At 38.4% G+C, this 21308-nt stretch overlaps 2 long non-coding RNA genes across 2 annotated transcripts in view; one reads left to right on the forward strand and one right to left on the reverse strand.

Annotated features, from left to right (window-relative positions):
• The first annotated feature begins 1 nt into the window (after window position 1).
• LOC106958203 (uncharacterized) lies at window positions 2–19719 on the forward strand. The gene is made up of 3 exons (XR_001427111.1): window positions 2–66; window positions 17044–17046; window positions 19709–19719. It is a non-coding gene; the product is annotated as an uncharacterized LOC106958203 (long non-coding RNA).
• The window catches only part of LOC106958201 (uncharacterized), an 85879-nt gene continuing 69912 nt past the window's right edge, over window positions 5342–21308 (reverse strand). The window contains exons 3-5 of the long non-coding RNA XR_001427109.1: window positions 9769–9821; window positions 6893–6927; window positions 5342–6098 (exon numbers count right to left, since the gene is read on the reverse strand). This is a non-coding gene — a long non-coding RNA (uncharacterized LOC106958201). The remainder of the gene's footprint in view (window positions 6099–6892; window positions 6928–9768; window positions 9822–21308) is intronic.

Raw genomic sequence — 21308 nt, forward strand, 5'->3', positions numbered from 1 at the left:
TCCCGGGCCGCAGCAAAATTTTCCAAGTCTACCGGTCCGTGGTAATAAAAAGGTTGGGGACCACTGGTCTAAGGCATTGATTTGAACAAACTTAAGTTCTGCTAAATCCACATACTTTAAAACTAGGGATCCACAATATCAAAACATTAATTTGGGATCAATCTATTGCAACTAATCTATTACAATTAACCCATTTTTGCTGACTTGTGACTACTTTTTCCATCTTACAAAGACACTTAAAATACACACCTGGTAAACGCAAATGCAGTTGGCACTCAGTACTGGACTTAAGACCACATTTTCAAAGTCTAGGTCTAGTCCAGACAATCGTTTTACTCTGTTTTGGCTTCCCAACATTGCTTTCCTGCATCTTTTCCTCTTTTACCACCCAAGTGTATGACACAGTACAAAAACCAAGAAGTTACGAATCAGACAAAAAATACTCAAAAGTGTTGTTAAGCAATGCACAGGAAAGTAAGTCATGGTTTGAAAGCTGTGGACCCAGTCACACCAATGTCCTCTGTCCCTCTATTCTCCTTGATTTGATGTCCATGGAGCTTTACACCTACCATCGTTTATCACATCCAAGGCCTGGTGAAATGATCCTGACTCCATTTACTTCCACATGTTTGTGTCTACTCATGTGTGAGGTGGGGAAGGGGGGACGTCCGAAAGTAAAATACCGCAAAGCTGTGGATGAATCCATGTAAAATTTTTGTGCGGGGCTGCGACCTGCAGACGGCGTCGTGCAGGAGCTGAATTTCACACCTCGTGGTCTTCCTGCTGTCAACCAGATGAGGTGGAATTGATGGACAGTTAGGACAGGGCATGGAGGGAGACCTCAGTCGGATGGAAAAGGTTGTGACAGACGACAAAGAGGTGAATGGAAAGAAGACGGAGTTGTGGTTTAGTTCCTCCTCTGCAGAGCGTATCATAAAGTGTGCATAATAAATGGCAAAACAATCTCATATTTATGCAATCTCAAATCTCTGCAGATATTTGTAATCTCTCTCAGTCAGCTAAACAAACCTCAGTGGTTTGAAGGATCCCACAGAGTAGAGTTTTTTGTTTCCCCCTGCGACAGTCCGTCATAGTCATTAGCAGCATGCTAATCAAAGCTAATTACATTGAGACAGGCAGACACAACTCATTTCTTATTATGACAGAGTGCCGCTGTGTTTGCAGTACTCAGCCAGGCACTGCTTCTAATCATCTGCTCTTTTTTTTTATCTAATATAAATGAATGGGACTTTGTTTTCTATTTGGCTTCATCTGCTGTGGATGTCAGAAGTTAATCCGAGCTGTTCAAGGCCGGCTAATCAATTTAAAGAAAATAACAATAATAAATGTGAGGCATTCAAAAAAAACCATTCAATAATTTACAAATGGCTTGAAAAATAATACAGGAACAAGTGAAAAATGAAGCTACAAAAAAAAAGAAAAAGAAAAAAAAAATCTTGCATGAAAAGTCTTCCCCTCACAGCGATGGATCTGAAGCGTCAGGCGGTGGAGAGCCCCCTCCCACACTATTCAAGTTGCAAAAGCTCATTTTAGAGATTTTGCTGGCGAGGCAGAAAAGGCCTCTGTTCCCCATTTTCCATTTTTCATATACGGCCCATTGGAAAGCATCGTCTGCAAGTGTCATGGTTTGGCACATTTATGAGAGATGCACCGGGGATATGCTTAAGTTGAGTCTTTTGAAAGTCACTCTGCGCTATATGTTAATTCACTGAGAGCTAAATCACAATCCCTCACATAGAAACAGGTTAATGCATCATTCAGTTTATATCCAAAGACTGGAGTTGAGTAATAGCTGAGAATTATGTCAGTAACATTTCTGTAAGAAACGTAATAATATGTTAATAAAAGATACAAATTCAAATATCAACACTTAAACTTGGTTAAATACAGTTTTTTTTTAAAGTGACCTAAATCCAGATCTTACTGCTTATAAATAACTACATTTTCTTCTATTTTTTTCCAATTGATACCTAGAACATGTAAGGCAAACATGCAAAACCCTTTTTAAGTTTTCTTACTTATAATAATTTACACATCTTTTTCCAACAACAAACGTGACTAGTGTATTTGTTTAATTAAAGTATTGCACGCCTGCTTTATTTATTGTTGAGCAGGTAAAAGAACATTATTTTGGGCATTACTTCGGCCCATGTGACAAAATGTTTGGATGCCCCTGCAGTATACACTTATGGTAAAATGATTGGGATAAAGTAAAGCATTTGCTTACCCTTATGGGCTCTTAAAATATTAAACACCAACTTGAACTTGAAACCATATCAGCTGTGATCCAATAACTTACAGAATCACTTTTAGCTGTAAATCTCTGTCTTTATCAGGCTCTCACTCTTGTGTTTTCCTGCTGATACTCAGAGTCTGTTGCTTGGTCTGCTTGGGTCAGACGTCTGTACTTTGGTCCAAAAGATATTTCTTCTGAAGTCCTGTGGTTGCAAACCTAAGCCCTGTTCCCACATTTGTTCGCTTCTCTTTCCACGTTTTCCAGCCTCTTTCTACTCTCATCAACTTCACCATTTATAACATGCAGAGACCTGTAGACTTTAAAATCAGCTATCTGGATATCGCACAGTTTGACCGTAGGGTGAATGTACCAGGATATCTGCAGCTTTGGCAGATTCTCAGTTGTCACAACTTGTTTTCCACTTATGGATAATCTCTTTCAATGTTTGATGAAGATGAACTTACTAATATAACCCTTCCCTGACTGACAGGCAAGTAATGAACTCTTCACAAGGTCATTGCTGATGTCTTTCATACTTAGTATCACTCATACAATACCTGCAAAAAAAACATAAACTATGTTTTTTTTATTGGTTTTACTGATGAAGATACATTTTAGAAAAATGATAATTTGCTGTGTATAAAAAGCTAATTATCTATATAATTTTCTATGTAATCTTACACCTTTTTTGGTTTACATTTTTGTTTTTGCAATTGATAGGGATTTAAATATTGTTTATATAATTCTGTATTAGTTTTGTCTTGTTCTTTTTTCTTTTGCTATTTTTGTTTAATTTTGTTTTGTTGGGTTTTTTCAGCAACGTGTTTTTTTTTTTTTTTTACGAGTGTATGGAAATGCTAAAAAAATCACCTAAATAAATAAATAACAGTCTTAAGAATATAATACAGATACAATGTTAAAATCTATTGCTTTATCTCAAACTTAAATGTGCTGCAGAAAAGAGTCTTAGTTTAGTTTAAACTAAATTATTTTAATTAGATGCATTATTGAATATACTAAAGTTAAATTATAAACTAAACGTGGAGTTACGAGACTTTAACAGTTCGTAATAGATTAAACCCAAACATCAAATTAAAAGTTACCTGAAGAATAAAAAAAATATCTTTTCAAACCAGGATGTCCTGTTTTCTGTGGATAAAATTTGTCTGTCTGCTTAACATTGTATCTAGTTGTTTGGTATTTTTTAAACCACTTTCTACTTTCACCATTTTTTGGCTTATTAAAGAATAACAAGATGAGATTTACAGCTGAAATCAGATCTAAGTAACTTGAAAACCCTGTAAAGACCAGATTCTTTTTATTATGTTCAAATTTATGCAGAGCCTAAAACTAAAAGCGGACGTGCTTTGTTTCAACGTGGCTGCATAGAGTCACATGCAATAATTACGGCCTGAAGGTTTCAGTGTTTTTCATGTCGCTGTCATAAAACATGGAAGACAGAAATGTCTGAACAGGGGATAGCCAGTGTTCATGTCTCTTTTTCCCTGAGGTGTGCTGATTAGTGAGACAACAGGTTAAAAATCACAGCTTTATATTTAAACAACCACATTTTTACACAGGAACTAGTCATCGTTTGCAAAATAACGTAATTTGGAAGTGAGGCAGAAGTTTTGGAATAATTCGTGATACACAAGCAGCTTTGGTGGGAAAATGTTGAGATCATTTCCAGATTATAAAGAGAAATCGACACGGGGAATTTCCAGATTTAGTTTGAAGTGATCAGTGATCCAGCAACGAACAAAAAACCTCCAGGAACTCAAGAACCCAGGAATTCACTGAAGAGCTGAAATCGAAGAAAGCTAAAGCAGAGTAAGAGTCGGGCCAAACTCCTTCTCCTCCTGCTTCGTCATCGCTTCTCTCCGGCAAAAAGTGCAAATTTCCTTCCCAGGTGATAAGAGTGGGAGAATAAAAGAGGCGGGAAACAGAGCTGGGTAATACTGATAGACATATTCACTCTGAGCGAGCAGACCTGGAGTTTTTAAATCAAAGGATAAAAAAATAAAATGCTCCCTCAGCAGAGGTGGGTTTAGTTGGATGAATGGACTTGACGGTAGAGGTGAGGCGGCGGTACGGAGGAGGTTGGCGGATGTCAAAGCAAGTGGCTGAGACATGGCTAATGCTGCCGCTGAGCTGTGGCCACCTGAGTAATTACTACCTTCTCTGTTTGGTTAATCCCCCGGAGCGGAGCAGCAAACTCAGGAGAGAAACGCTCCGAGCGCTGAAGGGCTCTCGTCATTCAACTTCAATTATGATGAGCTGCGACCCGCCTCGCTCAGAGAGACACGGAGGGGAAGGAAGACAAAGAAAACACATCTCTGGAGTCTCTTCAGGCAAAAAAAAAGGAGATGATTTTGATATTTTAGGGCTTGCTCTGGTAATTGAACTCATTTATTGCCTTAGATTTAACACACTGACGTTTAATCGATTTGTTTTCTCTGGAAAATAAAGTGATTTATTGGAATGTTTTATGCAGGAGACAAAACTAAACAAAAAAGTTTTTGAACATCCTTCTCTATTAGATACTGCTGTCGCGTTTGGAAGAACTGCAGAGACGTTGCTCCACTCCTCACTTTTAGCAACTTTTCATTAAATTTTGCTGAACATTTTATGTCCAATTGTTAGAAAAAAATACCTGCTGTCGAAGAGTGACCTATTTCTACAGGTCTTTGTAAAGGTTTTATACAGACGCAGGTGGCTTTGTATTTTGCTTCCATGCAAACAGATTTCCTTGTTATCATAAAAGTGGTTTTGATGGAAAGTTCTTTAGACTATTTTGATCTACTAATCTATTTTGACTGAAAGTAATAATTCTTAGATGGTCCAGTGAAGGTTGAGGTGTTTATATGATAGATAATCTAAAGAATTGGATAATGGAAGAGACTAAGATATCGACATCATAGATAAAAAGGTCAAAGCAACTTTGGAGACATTCAAGAAGCTGAACAGCAATTATAGGTTTAATAGAAGTCTACATTTTTTTTTAAATAAAAATGGCTGACAAAAGTATACAAATTAATACTTTTTCCTAATCAAACACTCCCTTTACATTGTTTTATTGAATAAGTAGAGGTGTCGGTCTCATTTCCCGTGAAAACAATCTACTTAGTGGGATAAGGATTTCAAATCTAAATCTGCAAGGGGTATGAATAACTTTTAAAGTAAATCCAGGAGGAAAAAATGTTCCCACCCATTTCTTATTGTATCTGTATATAACAAGGCTGTAAATTTACACAGAGATCCTTTTAGCCCATCAAAGATAAATCAAACTATGAACTTCAAACGAATAAAAAACAAGACAAATTTTGGTCACGTCACTCGTTTTGTCGAGAAGATGTCTTTTGCCATGGGTATAAAAGGAATATTTTGGTTTTCCTAAAAAAAATTGAAAATTTTTAAATTTTTTATATCAACATGCCTTTTTTTCAAAAAATATTCAAACTTTGAAAAGGACTAAATCAAACTAACTACATTCACAGATTGACAGAAATTCACCTGTTTAGGATAAACTTTGCTGTAAATATGCAGCCATGAAAAACAAAAATAAATTTAATATTCTGGACTCAGCAAGCATTCATAAAGTCATAAAGAAACAACCTAAAACCACTTGTTTCAAAGCTGCAAACACTTGTTTGCGTCCCAGCATCAGACAAGGCGACAGAACTTCAACTCTTAGGGTTACCTTTGCGTTCGGAGCGCTTCTTCCGCCTCCTCTTAAACTTGCGTCGGATCAGGCAGTAATAGGAGCCCAGGCTGTGCACATCGTTGGTAAAAAGGGCCATGCTTTCGAACTCCACAATATTCTCTAAAATCAACTAAACCGCTATGAAGGAACAAGGTAAAACCTGAGCTGAAATCAGCCTGCCAGTCCTGCACCTCTGACAGCCAACGCTATCACACTTCAGCCGCTGAGTAAAGTCATGCAACAGACATGCTCAACTCCACAACACCTGCAGCGTTTCTTTGTTTCTACCCTCATACCCAAACTGTCTCTCCATCCCTCCCTCTCTTTCCTCCTCCTCCAGCTACTTCTCTCCTCTGTTGATTCCATGGCTGCCCTATCAGGAGCCAGAGAGGGAAGGCACCGGAGTAGAGTGGGACTGAGAAGGAGGAGACTGGCTGAGAGGAGAGACTGGTAGGAATTAACACATGTTGAAATGGAAGCTTGAATACATAGGATTTTTGCCAAACCCCCCACCCCCCAAAAAACAACTAACTAATTTAATCCGTTTTTTAGGTAATTAGGTAATTTAGATACAAATGCAATTAAGATCCTTTAATTATGCCCCTGCTCTATAACATGCTGTAGTTAGAGAAAGCAGTACACACACACACATATAGACAGCTCAACAATGCACAGTGACTCAACCTGGTTAGATGATAAGCAATGTTCTTTTTTTATCTACATGAACTCTTATTCCCTAACAATTGTAAAAGTCGCCAAAAAATTTGACTCTGCAAAAAATACTCTGCTTCCCTCTAGTGGTCTTATGATGCCATTGCATTTTAAAACTAAATCTTGAACTTTGTGTGCCAAATTTTATGATAACACGGCTGTAAATAACATTTTTGTTGGGTTATAAATGTTTTCAGGATGAATAAAAAACTGACACTGACCTTTGATCTCGCAGAAAGTCTGTGACTGGAAAAACCTGTTGGAGAGAAAGAGAAAAACATATTTTCCAGGTAAGTACTCAGCAGGATTTTTGGCAGAGTGAGACATCTTTGTCATTGGAACACAAAGTCATCACATTTTCACAGATGTGCTGGACCAGAAAAAAAAGACATACAGAACCCAGGAGATTCATAAATAATCTGCAGCTAAATGAACTAATACAAATTTTTATTTTCAAGTTATATAGTTATCAACACCACAACAACGGACAATGTGACTGAAGCAACCTTAAATTGATGTTTTACTTTTCTGAGTTGATCCTTCCTCCATGACTTACTGTGATTTTCTGTTCTACCAGTTTGCTCAACTCTACTGGACCTTAAACTGGAAATGTGTGTTTTGGTCAGAAAAGAATAAGATTGAGTTTTTAAAAATGAACCACTCAACATAAAATGTATTTTATAAAAAACTATGTGCAAAAAGCATCCTTCCCTTTTGTTAAGTATGGCGGAAAAGCTGGACACCTTATTGAAAATACAGAGATGTTTTAACAAATACAAATCTGGTGGCCTCTGCCTTTAAAATAAAAATGTAAGTCTTTCAGCAGGACAATAATTGAACAGATGCAACTAAATCAGCAAAGCAATGCTTCATAAAGGCATTAAACTTTCTTCTCAGTCCCTAAACTAAAATCATTCAAAAAACCTGAGGGCTGAGCTAAAGAGAAGAGACCAAAAATAGAGTCTGGACCCTATACTGTCTTCAGCAGTAGATCCCAAAGTTAGCAATCAAGGTCTGGTGTTCTGCATGTTTTATATGTTGCCCTGGTTCAACAAACCAAAATCAAATAATGGCTCATGAGCCGGGCTAAGTAAACTGAAGCTAATTCAGCTGTTTGAATCAGCTGGTTAGGAGCAACAACAGATTTTAATGCTGTTTATAACCGGCCGGCGTAGGATTCCCATGATCTACAGAGTTTGTGCAAAGGGCAACCGTTTGCACTAATGATAATCAGCATTTGTGCCAATAGGTCTGGCATTTGTGCCAATAGGTCTGGTACAAATGTTGTTAAGGAGGCATCCTAACCAGATTCCTCCCATTCATGAATAAGACACCAGAATATTTTAAGTCCTTGTCAACCGTCAACCTACCATTTATGGGGCAAACTCCTACCACCATCACCACTTTTCCGGCTCATCCATGTGGGACGTTACAACATATATCTCCTAATTTGGGTTTGTTTTTTCTCAATGAATAATTGTACAAAAATTCCAAAGAGCTAAAACTAACTGAATCTCCAGGCAAATGTGAGAACTAGAAAGCCTCAAAGCTCCACTGTCTTTCTTCTAGATATAGCACTCTGGGACAGGGATGATAGTGCAGGAATGCAAAACGAGAAGGGGGGAGAATAACAGACATTAAAGCCTGAGAAGTACAAAGGAAAGAGAGGCGAGGATATTGAGAAAAACCCTCGAGTGAGAACATAAGATAAAGAAACGAAGAAAAGCTCAGCTGAGAAGTGGAAATGAAGACAGGGAGGCGGAATGAGGTGAACAGAAAGAGTTAGGAAAGGCTTCCTCCAAAAATACTGATGAGACACAAGAGACCAACGATGTAGCGTTTCTTCAGGTCCAGCTGCTTCACATTAAATATATTTAAGGTGCTGGTTAAAGGTTAAGTGAATGAGAGGAAGGCACAGGCCAGCAGATTCAGGTTAATGTTTGTGGGGCAGAGAATCAGTATGAGAAAGTAAATGATGAACATAAATATACTCCAGACGCAAATTCATTCATGCTTCTGTGTGCAGGCCAATCATAACTTCAGCTGGCCAACTTCCATCACCACTGCCTTGGCTGACTTACATCTGCTCCGACTGCGCGCTACTTTATTTTCCTCAAATCAAGACCATAACAACCATTTCCCTAAAAATTTAAATTTATAGACCATGCACATTCTGCGAGCCAGCAACAATAAAGTCAGAGAAGCATGTGATATTGTAAAAGTTGTGAAAAGCAAACCCCGCTCAGAGCGCTCTCGGTCTTGGCAGTAGCATCGCTGACTGAGAGGAGAAGCGGAGAGAAGCTGTGGTCACCCAGCAAGACGCTTCAGCTGACCTCCTGGTGACTTTTAGTGTGGTTTGACAGCGAAACAAGAACCTTGACAAAAACAAGCTCTTAAACTGTTTTAAAGGGAGGAAATCCAGGCTTCTGTGGTCAGTTTGAGTGTTCAACTAAAATGCACAGAGATCTAAGAATAAACCAAGTGGGAACAATATTTTCCCCCTTTCTTCAAGTGTTTCCAGAGACGCTTGTATGAATTATAAACTCTATTTCCAAGGATGGAATATGACTTAACACGTGTTTCATTGAAGCTTACTTTACCCTCAATGCATTTATCCTGCATTTTTCCAGCTTTTTCCCCAAAGCAGATTAGTGAGAAATTAACAGTACGCTCTACTCTAGTGGAGATGTGTGGAAATATCTTGAATAAATTCATATCTTATGGCCGCAGCATAATCCCACAATGAAAAGAGAATTTTTTAAAAAATTGAAAAATCCACATTTTAATTTCAGTACATTAGTGGGGTCAGGATCCTGTGTTAAAAAATAGAATATAACTGGTGCCACAATTAATGGCACCTTAAACAGTGTCACTACAGCATAATTTAATTGAGCATATTTTCACTTATTCTCTGTATAAACTCCTTATTAGTAGTCCTTAACTTTTTGTCTATCAGGGGATTAAAATTGGCATGGGACGAGGCTTATTTTAGAAGAGTATTTGTTATACTTAAATTTCATAAAATTAAGTGGGAAAAGTCAAGCATGTGGTGCATGCAGTGCTGTACTCCTTTCCTTATGTTTTTCTTTCAACCTACCAGACTCTCCTGGTTCTCTGAAGCTGGTCTGGATCGGTAGTTCTTCTGGTTTTCTAAAGATCCAAAGAAAGTATTTGTTTTAGGGCTGCAGCAGCACCAGGAAAACATGTCACTGAGATGCTATTGTATGAATATTCTCATCATGATATTGCTTACGATCTTCACCACTTTTTGCTAGCATGTCAGCAATCAAAAACAGACATTACATGCATGGCCATGAACTACAAATAAACTACTAAATATTGCATGCAAGCCGTCCTTTTGAATTGCAATATTGCTAATAATGAGATAGATGGTTGTGACTCAAAATATTGCGAAGCTCTACTTTTTACATTTTTGCCTGTTTTGATTCCACATATGTGCCATTCACTGGGATAGACTGGTGTAAGTGAAAAAAAATAAATAAATCACATCCTAGGGTTGGCGAAAATGAGATTAACTTCTCCTTTCTGCTCATCAAAATTGGAAAGACGAGAGGAAACGCCACTGAAGGATGTCTTGATTTCATAAGTCAGCAAATAGATGCTCAAAACTCGTCTATTTCCAGTCGCAGCAAAAAGTTTAAAGAACTGTAGTTGTAATATTCAAGACTGTACGCAGACCCAGCTTTGTCTTCAGACAGAATGGTGACTGAGAATAAAATGCAACCCAAAGATTCACTGTTAGAGAATTCCCAACTATTAAATATGGTGAAGGATCTGGCATGCTGTGGGCCCGTTTCTTTTATAAATAGTTTCTTGTCACATCTGCTGCAAATAATGACCAGAAAATCCTTTAAAATATATTGTAATAAGTAAATTAGATTTTAAATGTCAGTGGGTCATTTCTGGTTGAAAAAAGTAAGAAAGAATATAATAAAACTAAATATAAAATAACCTTCTTTTATGGTCATCTCAGCTCCTAGATCTAAATCCTATAGAAAAGCTCCCAAGAGGATCAGGATTCTAGATAATCTAGAAAGACTCTAAACTTGTAAAATATTGTAAAAATGGAAAATATTAAGCGGCTAAAAACAAATGTTTCAAATCATGATGGGATTTCTTTCCAGTGAATGAGAACAACTAAGAGATGAATTTATTTTAAAGATTTTCAAGCATCTTCTAAAAAGAGCAGAGTATTGCACCAGACACAGGTTTTAGGATACAAAAGCCGATGGAAATAAGTGCTAAAAATACTTTAAACTGGCAGGAATTTAAATAAGCTGATGTTTAGAAAAACAACAAGCAGCAAACGAAGAACCAGTGGAGAAGCAGAAAAGAACAACCTCACCTTCAATGAACTTTTAGATTCTGAAGAGCTTCTGAAATACATTTCTTTGCAGCCTTATTTCAACTCCCAAGTTGAAGGAGTTATCTCAAGAGGAAAACAAGTGAAAAAGCAAACCGACAGACACGCGCGTGTCCTGCAGCGCCTCAATATCCGAGAACGAACGCAGATGAAAAACATCCAGACAGACCAGAGTGGAGTCTCATTTCCTTGTGAGGAAGTCAGCAACACTCACACAGTTTGGCGAGAGGGAGACGGTGCGAGAGATTAGGAGAGACAGAAGGGGTGAGCCTTTGTAGCTGCAGACCTCCTCTCAGATCACACCACAGGCCAAAAAAAAGAGAGAAAGAACTGGATACCATATTGGACCGTAATTACGTTTGAGAGGCTGGGCATATTAGAAATGGGGGGTTATGAAAGAAAAATCAGTCGACTGATATGAGGAGTGCGTGACTGTAAACCATGGCTCGCGGTATTCAGACAAAAATTAGGCCAGTGGTTTAGTAACGACTGGGCACACACACCATTAACACTGACCCCTCCCGCTGACCTACCTTTGGTGCAATGACAAAACATGTTTTAATCAAACTCTAAATTACTTTTCCATGCGGTAACACATGCTTTTTAAGTCCTTTTCTCTGACAGTTACTGTGACATCATTCAGTTCAGATATAAAGTGGGACGCGTGTCAGCAGAACTGCTTTTGTTTTTCAGAGAGTCGCCGGATCACTGCGTCCACTTTTTGTCCCTAGAAACGCATTTACCCCATGGTAATGTTTTTGTTTTATTTGTATTCCTCCAGCAGAGGGCAGCACAGTAACAGGAACAGCTATAACTGCGCTGGAATGCAAGATCATAATCAAATGTAGATTTTAGTCAGCTGACCTGCAGGCTTAAATTATTTAACATTTTAATAAGCAAATGTTTTCAGTCTAAAATAAATGTATAAGCCTCTTTACTCTGATTCATTGAAATTACCTTATCTGCAACAAGCCTGTCTTTATTAACAAAGTCAGAAAAGTGTCTAGCTGTTTAACAGTGAATCAATCGGTCAGAGATTGGAAGATTGGTGATCAATCTGAGCTTATTGGCCCCTCTAATGAAAATTAAAACCAAGAACTCCCAACATTGTGCATCTATAAATTCTTAAACCATTAGCTTTCACTTTGAAAGACTTAAAATGAGTTTATTAACAATTACATAAAGATTATGGGCATGTGCTTTGATGCATAAATAGAGGATAAAAGTGTAACTCCTCAATTTTAATTTGTTTTCAAAAACTTAAATGACTTAAAGAACATTGTTTTCTCATTTCTTTCTTTAACTAATTGGTCAAAACTGGAAGAAGCATCTCATATTCCAAAGAAATCCAGAAATTGGTTCAGGCCTGAAAAGACCTCCTCAACTCCTTTTTCCTTCTACATCAAACTCTCGTTTTATTATTTTATTCTGCATTTGAACATGTGAAATATGCATTGTGTTTAGTCTTCTGTTCTGATGCTCTGACATATTCTTTTGGGGTGCTGCTAATTTAACGTTTTGGTTGTTTTATACCTTTTTAATGCAAAGAGAAGCTCTCACAGGAGATTTACTACCAATATTCATCAATTTATTTAGTATCTACATTGACAAATTGGTTTGGAAAATGACAGTAGGAAGGGAGGAAAAGGAGAAGTGTGGGTAGGAAAAGGTCAAAAGTTAAATTGAGTCAAAACCTTTTTCAGTCTATGTGCATGAATCCCCTTTTCTTGCACTTGCTTCGTCTTTTAGATGCAGCCAACTGGGAAAAGGAACATCTTTCCTCACACTTTGAGCTGAATCACCATTCTGACTGGGTGTTGCAATGCTTCCTATTGTTTTACCCAGCAGCTCCCCTTGCTGTGGCGGAGCTTCCTGCCAGTGAGTCAACAGCAACAATCCGTAAATGTCAAAAAGCACTTTCTTTTATGTATCTCTTTAAAACAAATGTTTAAAGTTGCAGATGTCAGCTATAGTAATGCTAATTACAAAGCAGACATTACAAAATCCAGACAAGAGGACACAATTGCTGTCAACAATGGCATCTGTATGGTTTCTAAGCCCAATGAAGTCAATATTGTTTATCAGTATGTTGCATATTCAGATTGATTTAGTTAGAGAGGAGTTCAAGTTTGAGTAGGCAACTCAAAACACAAAGCATGAGGGATGACATTTCCATTAATGGCATATTTTCAGGACTAAAAGACAGACAAGAAAAATACAAAATGCTGAAGGATGCGGGATGCTAGTTGTGCTATCGCTGCAAGCTAACGCTATAAGCTAATACTAACTAACTTCTATGAGATTTCCTGACCTCAATGCAACCTGCATATGGTGAAGAAAAACGTACACGTCACACAGCAGCAGTTTATAGAAAGTAATAATTAGTGTTGCCATATTTGGATCAATTTTAAAGTTGTTGAGCAGTGGGAAAATCAGATTTGGGTCACAATTGCACACAGTGCAATTATATGTGCTATGTATTTGCTATGTTCACGCAGCACATATATGCCGTGTGAACATAGCAATAGATGTATTTTAATTAAACAACGGATGAATGGCTTCCTCTTGATGGTTTTGCCAAAATTAAGGAAAGTATGTAATTAATTACCTTTTTAGCTCTTATCTAAAAAGGACCCTGTTCTTTTAAGTTTCCATGATATTTCAAAAGATATTGAGTATTTTTCTTGGAAATTGTAGTTTTGTGAAAGCTCCACTACGTTCATTTTTTTCAAGAAGTCGGAGTTATTTTGGCTTGATCAGAGGTCATAATCAACCTGAAACTGCTACATATGTACGATCACCTGGTTAGATCCATGATGAATCTGACCAGCAGTCAGGATCTGGACGTGTGCTGTGAGCTCCTGGTGAGGCTTCGCTGAAGCAGGTGACGAAGCAGCTGGTGGCTCAGTGGAGTATCACAGAAGCCACATGGCCTCAACATATTTGCCAGCACTGAAGGTTAGTGGTGACATAGCAGAATAAGGTTAGATTTAAGGTGGAGAAAAATGAACTAATTTTACTTAAAAAAAAAGCATCATTTACTGAGAATTGTAGATTAAATGCGGCATCACTGAAAGCCAAAACTGTCTTTTTTTATCAGCAAGCGAGCAGAGAAGGAAAAGGAATCCACGAAGGTGGTACGTTTCTCTAAAATTAGACTCCAGAGTGAAACCTCTGACCGCAGATTTCAGGACAAACCATCAGCTAAGCTCACTGCTTTGTCCCCAAAAAAGAAGAGTGTAATTCAGATTGAATTTTAAATAATAAGGGCTGTGAGTAGAAATGAGTTAATTCTTCCCATGGGAGTTCCCACCAGTTCCCAGGCCAACCATTAACTCTTACTCCTGGCTTACTGGGTGTGGTTCCCTCTTTAACCAAACCTCCAGTTCTCTCCCTGACTAGGATGTATCCGTTTCGTTGCCTGTGGCTCTGAGATTTTTGGCCCAAACATGACAAGAATCTTTGTGTGTGTGTTGGCAGACACATATATGTGCATATATACTTGTCAGCTCAATACAGGCAAACAATAGGCCGCTCTATGTTTGTCCTTGCTGGCAAGATGGACATAAGGGCAAAGCCAACAAGCTGTAATAGAGGAAGGGCGAGAAAAGGGCAGCAGAGCGCAAGCCAGCAGAGCTATTTTCAAATTCAAGGTGCTTTTTTCACATATTTAAGACTGATTTAAACTGAGTCACAGATGATGTTGCTGCACAACACAGAAGGCATGTCAAAATGCATCACGCCTCCTCGGACTCTGTTGCTTCTCCAGTTTTATTTTAGCATAAACACGGTGCTGCAGTGACTGCTAATAAAGCGGAGCTATTTTGATTTTCTTTCACAGCTGTCGTGGTGTTCCCTCATCTCAACTCTGATCCTGCAGAGCTGCAGCAGGAAGGAGAAAACTCTTGTTTTCATAGCAAAAACGACTAAACCAACATGGTGTGAACAAGTTCCTGCTTTTGAGCAGGCTGGATGTTGATGGATGGATGGACGGATGGATCATTTAAACAATGGGACAGGAAATAAACAATTTTCTGTTTCAATATTTACTCAAACTGACTAGGAAAAAGTCCTGATCCTTTTCTAGGAACTGGAGGATCAAGACAGTGCTGTAACAAACGATTATTTGATTATTCTGACGATTAAGCGATTAATTGGATTTTTTTTAAAAAGGTCATATTTTAAAGATTTTTCACTTAACCTCTTACGCTTTCTTTAAACTATACTAGATATACATTAAAGATATAAATAAAACAAATAATTAAAATCTTTTCTTTTTAAACAAGGAAATATTTTATTCCCTTACACGCAATAAAATACAAAATCTGAACAGGGTGAAGCTAAAACTTTGCCACTTGAGTTTCGGGTAAAATATTTGTATAGAAAGGTTTTTTTTTTCTTCTCAAACATGATATGTGTAAATATTTTGGACAGTTCTGGCTTAAGTACTGCTTTGAATATGTTCTGTTTTCTCAGCAAATGGCCTTTTTCTGGGTCTGCTTTCTCCAAGTAATTTCAATAATCGATTCATCACAATAAACCGTTTCAGCCCTACATCTGGGGTCTCGGTTTAATGAACCTGATGTCACCCTTCATTGGTATGAAGATGTTTAGATACAAGTTTGAACCGGGAGGTGTCGACACCATTTATGTGACAGTGATTTAAAACGACTGACAGCGAGCAGTCAATCTTTCAGCAGAGATCCGAGGACATTTTAGGAGCACAAAGACGAGATGATGAATAGCATGTCGGAGACGAGCCGTGCCCGCTCTCCGCCCTTGAAAACACACACACACACACTAAAAAGAAAACACTTCATAAGTTGCTCATTATCCACAACAGGGGTACCCAGCCAGAGTCCCATCATGCTGAAGAAGCACATTTGCTCTCATTTGAATTGTCCTCTCCCTCTTTGTTGTATTTGTTATATGTTGCAACGAACACGTCAGCAATTTCTGCTGTGACGAACGAGCCTCTTCTCAGCCAATTTATCATTCTGGCCTGCTGGGTGGCCATGTTGCCGGCGCAACTTTCCATTTCCTGTGTGCCACAGAAGTGGGGAGGGGGCATTAAAACCACAGGAAAAACACAAACAGTGTAAAAACACAGATAAGGTGGTGTGTAAGGCTACAACTGCTGTAGTGTGCCTAAAATTACAACGTTTTAACAGTCAGCTTAATTTCAGTTTCACACAGACCCGGTGGCAATAAAACACCCCCACAAGAGAGATCTTTGCTGCATTGCAATGCGGCGTGACATTGAGGATAATTACTGCACTGAAACACACCTGACTGCAGCTAAACACCCACAATCACAGAGAGGAAAGTCAAAGAGGCCGCTTCCTGTTTGAAAACAAAACGCAGTTCCAACATTTTACGAGTTCCTTGGTTATCAGCCCACGTACTGCTGTAGTATTCTCAGTTTTTCTGATCTTGCACCCTTGTGGTTTGAAGTTGCATTGATTTATTTCTCTTGGACCACTTCAGGACAAGAGAACTGTGTATACAATAGGAGAAAAAAATAACATGGGGGGAGTTTGGAGTTAAATCTCGGCTTTTTTGCCATCACTGCACATTTCTTTGCATCACAAGTTTTTGTTCAAATTGCATCATTAATTAAAGCAACCATCTGGTTTTAGTAGTGAATGTTTGCAGCCTGTAAATATTAAAGGGTCAGTATTATGTCTTTTTCAGGGACATAATGTAATTTTATAGCTCAATCAACTATGTTACCTAAAGTTGTTATAAAAATGCTGTATCTACCAAGCATAAAACAATCTTTACAATCTGACTTCATAAAATTGGTACACTGCCATCAGCACATCATCACCTCAATGCTCCTCCATTATGTCATTTAAAACTTATCTTGGCACATCGGACTTAGGAGCATGGAACTGCAGACGCACATTTCCATGAGGTGTTTGCTAATGACTGCTGCCACTAGTCTGAAGGAGCTGAGTTATTGAGAGGTGTTCTGTGAGGCAGAAGCTTGTCTGGGTGCTGGAGCTCTGAGGAAGACCTTTATGGAAATAGGCAGTACTTTGCGAGAGCAAGCCTTTAAAGAATGAAAGCAAAACTCCAGGTATGATTTCAATGAGGGAATAACATTATAAAATTATATAAAGCTCAAAAAAGCTATCTTGCATAATGCTTTCCCCTTTTAAAGACAAAAACAACCAACCCCCAGTCAAGAAAAGGCATTACTTTTTGTCCAGGAAATAAATGACTTCGTGTAAATTAACAGCTGTAATAAACGTTCAAAAATATCTTAAGGGTTATCAGAGCAATGGAGCATTACCTACTGGTCAGTAGTCATGTTTAACTGCAGCTGCAAATTCTCTCTGTCTTTTGTTTGACAGCACTAACTGGATTGAGTAATCCTCTAAACAATGAGAAGTGAAGGCTTAAAAAACGTATCATTAGACGTACACAACTTGAGAAATTCTTTTGGACACAATTCCAAACAAATGCACATTCCGAGAGTCTCACTCCAACAACTGGTACAAAGTATCTACATGTTTTACTACTTTGTCAAGTCTTAGAGAAGATTCAAACCGTCTCTTTCAGATGAAAAGAAACCGGTAATGATGTTCAGGAACAACCCAGGTATCGCCACAAAGCTGCCATGAACTGGAGACTAACTGAAAATGTGTCTCACTGTCTCAGTGAAAGAAGCAGCTTCTGCAAAATGGCTACTTCTCAAGCTTCACTGATATTTGCAGCTGCCCACATGGCCAAATCAAAAGCCTTCTGAGAAAAGTCAGACAAAACAAAGACGGAGCCATTTGTCCACAATGGCAGGAAGAATGTTTCAGGAAGTTGTGCTAAATTAGACGTTGTTGGTTGAAAGAATGACCGACGACTACCTTCAAATTCTTCAACTTCAACTCATGTAAAATACATGTCCAAACTTCGGTGTTTCAACACCTCAGTGATACCAACAGACATACAATCTGGTTCTGGAATAGCTAAAACAGGTAAGCATGAAAGCCTGGAATGATTTTCCCAAAGTCTGATCCCTATAGAGAATTTGGAAACTGCAGTGGACACGAGGCTATTTGCGTTTAAGTTTTCACAAATTCACAGATTTTTCTGTGAAACATAACTCCAAGTTATTTGTGGAAAATCATTTCATTTATAATTTCCTCCCAAATTGTTAGGCTCCACAACCCAAGTAGTAGCAGAATATCAGAGGTTCTGCATCTTCAGTTACACATTTGCACTAAAGATGTGACTTCAATCAATTTTATTAGTCATAAAAGTAAGCCTTTCTCCTCTGTTGTTAACATTTATTTGGCAATAGACTTTTAACTCCCATGTATACCTGGAGGTGAACTGAAAAAATGCTGCTCATCAACAAAAGCAAAGTCTAATCATCCATCCTTAGATTTAGTCTTTAGGAGATGAACAGAAACTAAAGGTGTCTTGCAAATGTTTGGCAAATACTAAAAGATGAATCGTCTGAGTAGTTTGATGCACTTCCAGTTCTTTTTGAAACGTGAGTTAAAATATTTGCAGTCTGCTACAATAAACAACCAATTAATCACAAATGTTGGTCTGCAGCTGTAAAACTTTTAAAAGAGTCACGCAGTAACAGAACTGCTACATCAGGACTGTTTCAGGGTTCATACCCAGTAAACATCCAGGTGTCCCGCCCAGGTGGATCTCTGCATGCGGAGCACCTTCACAGGTGCACGTTTTGAAGCGAGTCTGAGAAACAGTTCGTTCCTTTTCTCTCTCGACTATCTGGGTCAACCATCTGGGAAGCTGCCAAAGCCTTGGCAAAGTGGGCAGGTGGCCATCACAACTGGCTTATGACCAAGAAAAAAAAAAACTTCACATAGAGACGCAAAGATAGAAAAATCCAGAACCACCAGGGGAAGATCTGTACTGCGAACTCCCGGAGCGGAAATTCAGCTCAGCTACCTGAGTCTGGATGAGATTCTTTGGGATGAAACTTTACAACTACGCTACATGGGATCCGATACATTTAAATGAAGCCATACTTGTGATTTTTGAGTCAGTTTACTGCTTCACTGCTGAATCTCACATGTCAGGAAGGAGGGTTTAGAGCTCATAAAGACTCAATCCTGCCTCACAGATGCTCTCAGAACCTTTCTTCTTCTTTCCGCTCCTCCATCTGAACAATGGCAGAGCAAGCTTTCCCAGACCCCTTCTATTCACCGGTCCTGGATCGGATTACCACAGAGGAGCTGAAAAACTAGGCCACCTCATGTTGTGTTCACATGTGTGCGTCTTATGATAGTAGAAGACGTGAGGATCCGGTAAAGTAGGTTACATCTTACACCTGGTAACTAGAAAAACTCTTTTGTGAAAAATTATCCTTCGCCCGGGAAATCTGTTCCTGCATGAATGCAAACAATTCATTTACTGTTTATTGTTAAATTTCATAAAAATGTTGTGTCCTAAACTGCAAAGTAGAAAATAAAATCAGCCAAAGCAGCGCAATAAAGCTGAAGGGGGAAAAACATCCGCCAGTAGGTAGTCTTTAACAATTTATTAGTCTAGGGTTGGGATTTGGAAGCTGAAGTGCTGTGGAACGATGGTAAATCTGATTTGTAGCTGGTTTTCCTGGTTCCATGCTGCATGTGACCTGCAAATCCCTCTCCATGGAAGTCATTTTATACTATAGTAGACAGTGTCATTCCCTGGATATATAAAAAAAAAAAAAAAAAAAAAAAAACTTGAATTTTACTGCAACAGGTCTATTTAGCCCCCCCTTCGCTGATCCAGGACTTCCACTCAGCGATGCTCATTCAGGCAGTGGAGAGCTCTGATTTGGTTATCTGAAGCAGAACAAGAAAACCAAATCAAACATTGAAGACGTCAAGCTGAACGCCAGTATGACTATCTTTGTAGGTAAGGAACCAAAATAATAGTCTTTGGACAGCATCAGTACTGTAAATGTAAAAAGATCTCCTGGTGCCATGCTGCAGAACCTATAAAGTGGATATGAGGCAAAGACAGACATGTCTTTGGCGCTGAGATACTTTCACTTTTAGGCTTCCCAGCTTCTACTTTTTGGTTTTCCTTTTCTGTAATCTTCCTTTGGCCAAAAACTACATGGGTTAAGAGCACACTTTTGGATCTGTGTGTGTAGTAAGCTGCGGAAATGAATCTGGCCCATTTCAGACCATTACAGATTTCTTCTGCATTTGCTTTTCTGTCAGACTTCAATGTTTCACATTTATTACTTCTGCGATCTGGATATATGAATTACTGCACTGATCTTAATGTCATTAAAAAGCATTAAATCAGTGTAATAGAGTATTAATCTCAGACTGTGCGGGTGTAAAACCTAAGAAAAATCACTTCAAAGCATCTTGCTTTTTTTCGTCACCAAAATAAAAAGTAATTATTGTCAGGTATAAAACTATAACTGATGATTTTGTCGCAGTGTTTGCACTTGAGTAACAAACGTACACTCCACTGTTTCTCATGAGATAAAGCTTGAAGAATAGATGGGATTACAACCCATATTCTACTGAAAAATGTAAATTGGAGGACATTTAAAAACAAACAGAAGAAGGTTTGTCACTAACATAATACTTTAACGATTCTGGTCTACATACCTAAAAATGGCTTTGATGAGACCATTACTACCTCAGCCTCTCTTGGAGTGTGAAAACATAACTCTGCTTTCATTTAATTATCGTTTCCACAAAGGTTAGCTGATTTTATTAATGGAACTGTGGCATGTGGATATATTTTTATGGTTTCAATCAATACCAATTACCCCCAAGGGGTTATTTACTGTTTACAGAAAATACAAACGGAAGAGGAGTTTAAACTGGGAGACTCCGAAAACAAAATGCTGGAAATATTAAATCAATCAGAAATATTCAGAACTCTGTCATCTACAAAATATTCCCTTGGTTAAGGGTTATTCCAGTAGGTACAGCCTCCCTACCAAAGCTCTTTCCTATGAGATAATGTGTTTGATCTTCTCTAGAAGGTAGGATTCGTACCAAGTCTTAACATTTGGTTGAGAATCTCTTTAAAGTATGCAGCTCTGTTAAAGTGTTCATAAACTTTAAGCACTGAGTCAGTCTGAACGGTGTAGGATGGTGGAACATCTTCCTGCGTTTGCCATCTGTTCAAAGCCGCCCAAGGCTGGTCGGCTAGTGACGTGTGAGCGAAGCAGGTCTGACTAGTGGGCAGTCTGCCTTCTGTCCATCTACATGCTTAGTGAAATATATATGCTATACTTCACAGAAGTATATGCATAATCT

Source organism: Poecilia latipinna, unplaced genomic scaffold (genome assembly GCF_001443285.1).
Source record: "Poecilia latipinna isolate Pla-1442-1.1 unplaced genomic scaffold, P_latipinna-1.0 Scaffold969, whole genome shotgun sequence".
In the NCBI taxonomy this organism is placed as follows: Eukaryota; Metazoa; Chordata; class Actinopteri; order Cyprinodontiformes; family Poeciliidae; genus Poecilia; species Poecilia latipinna.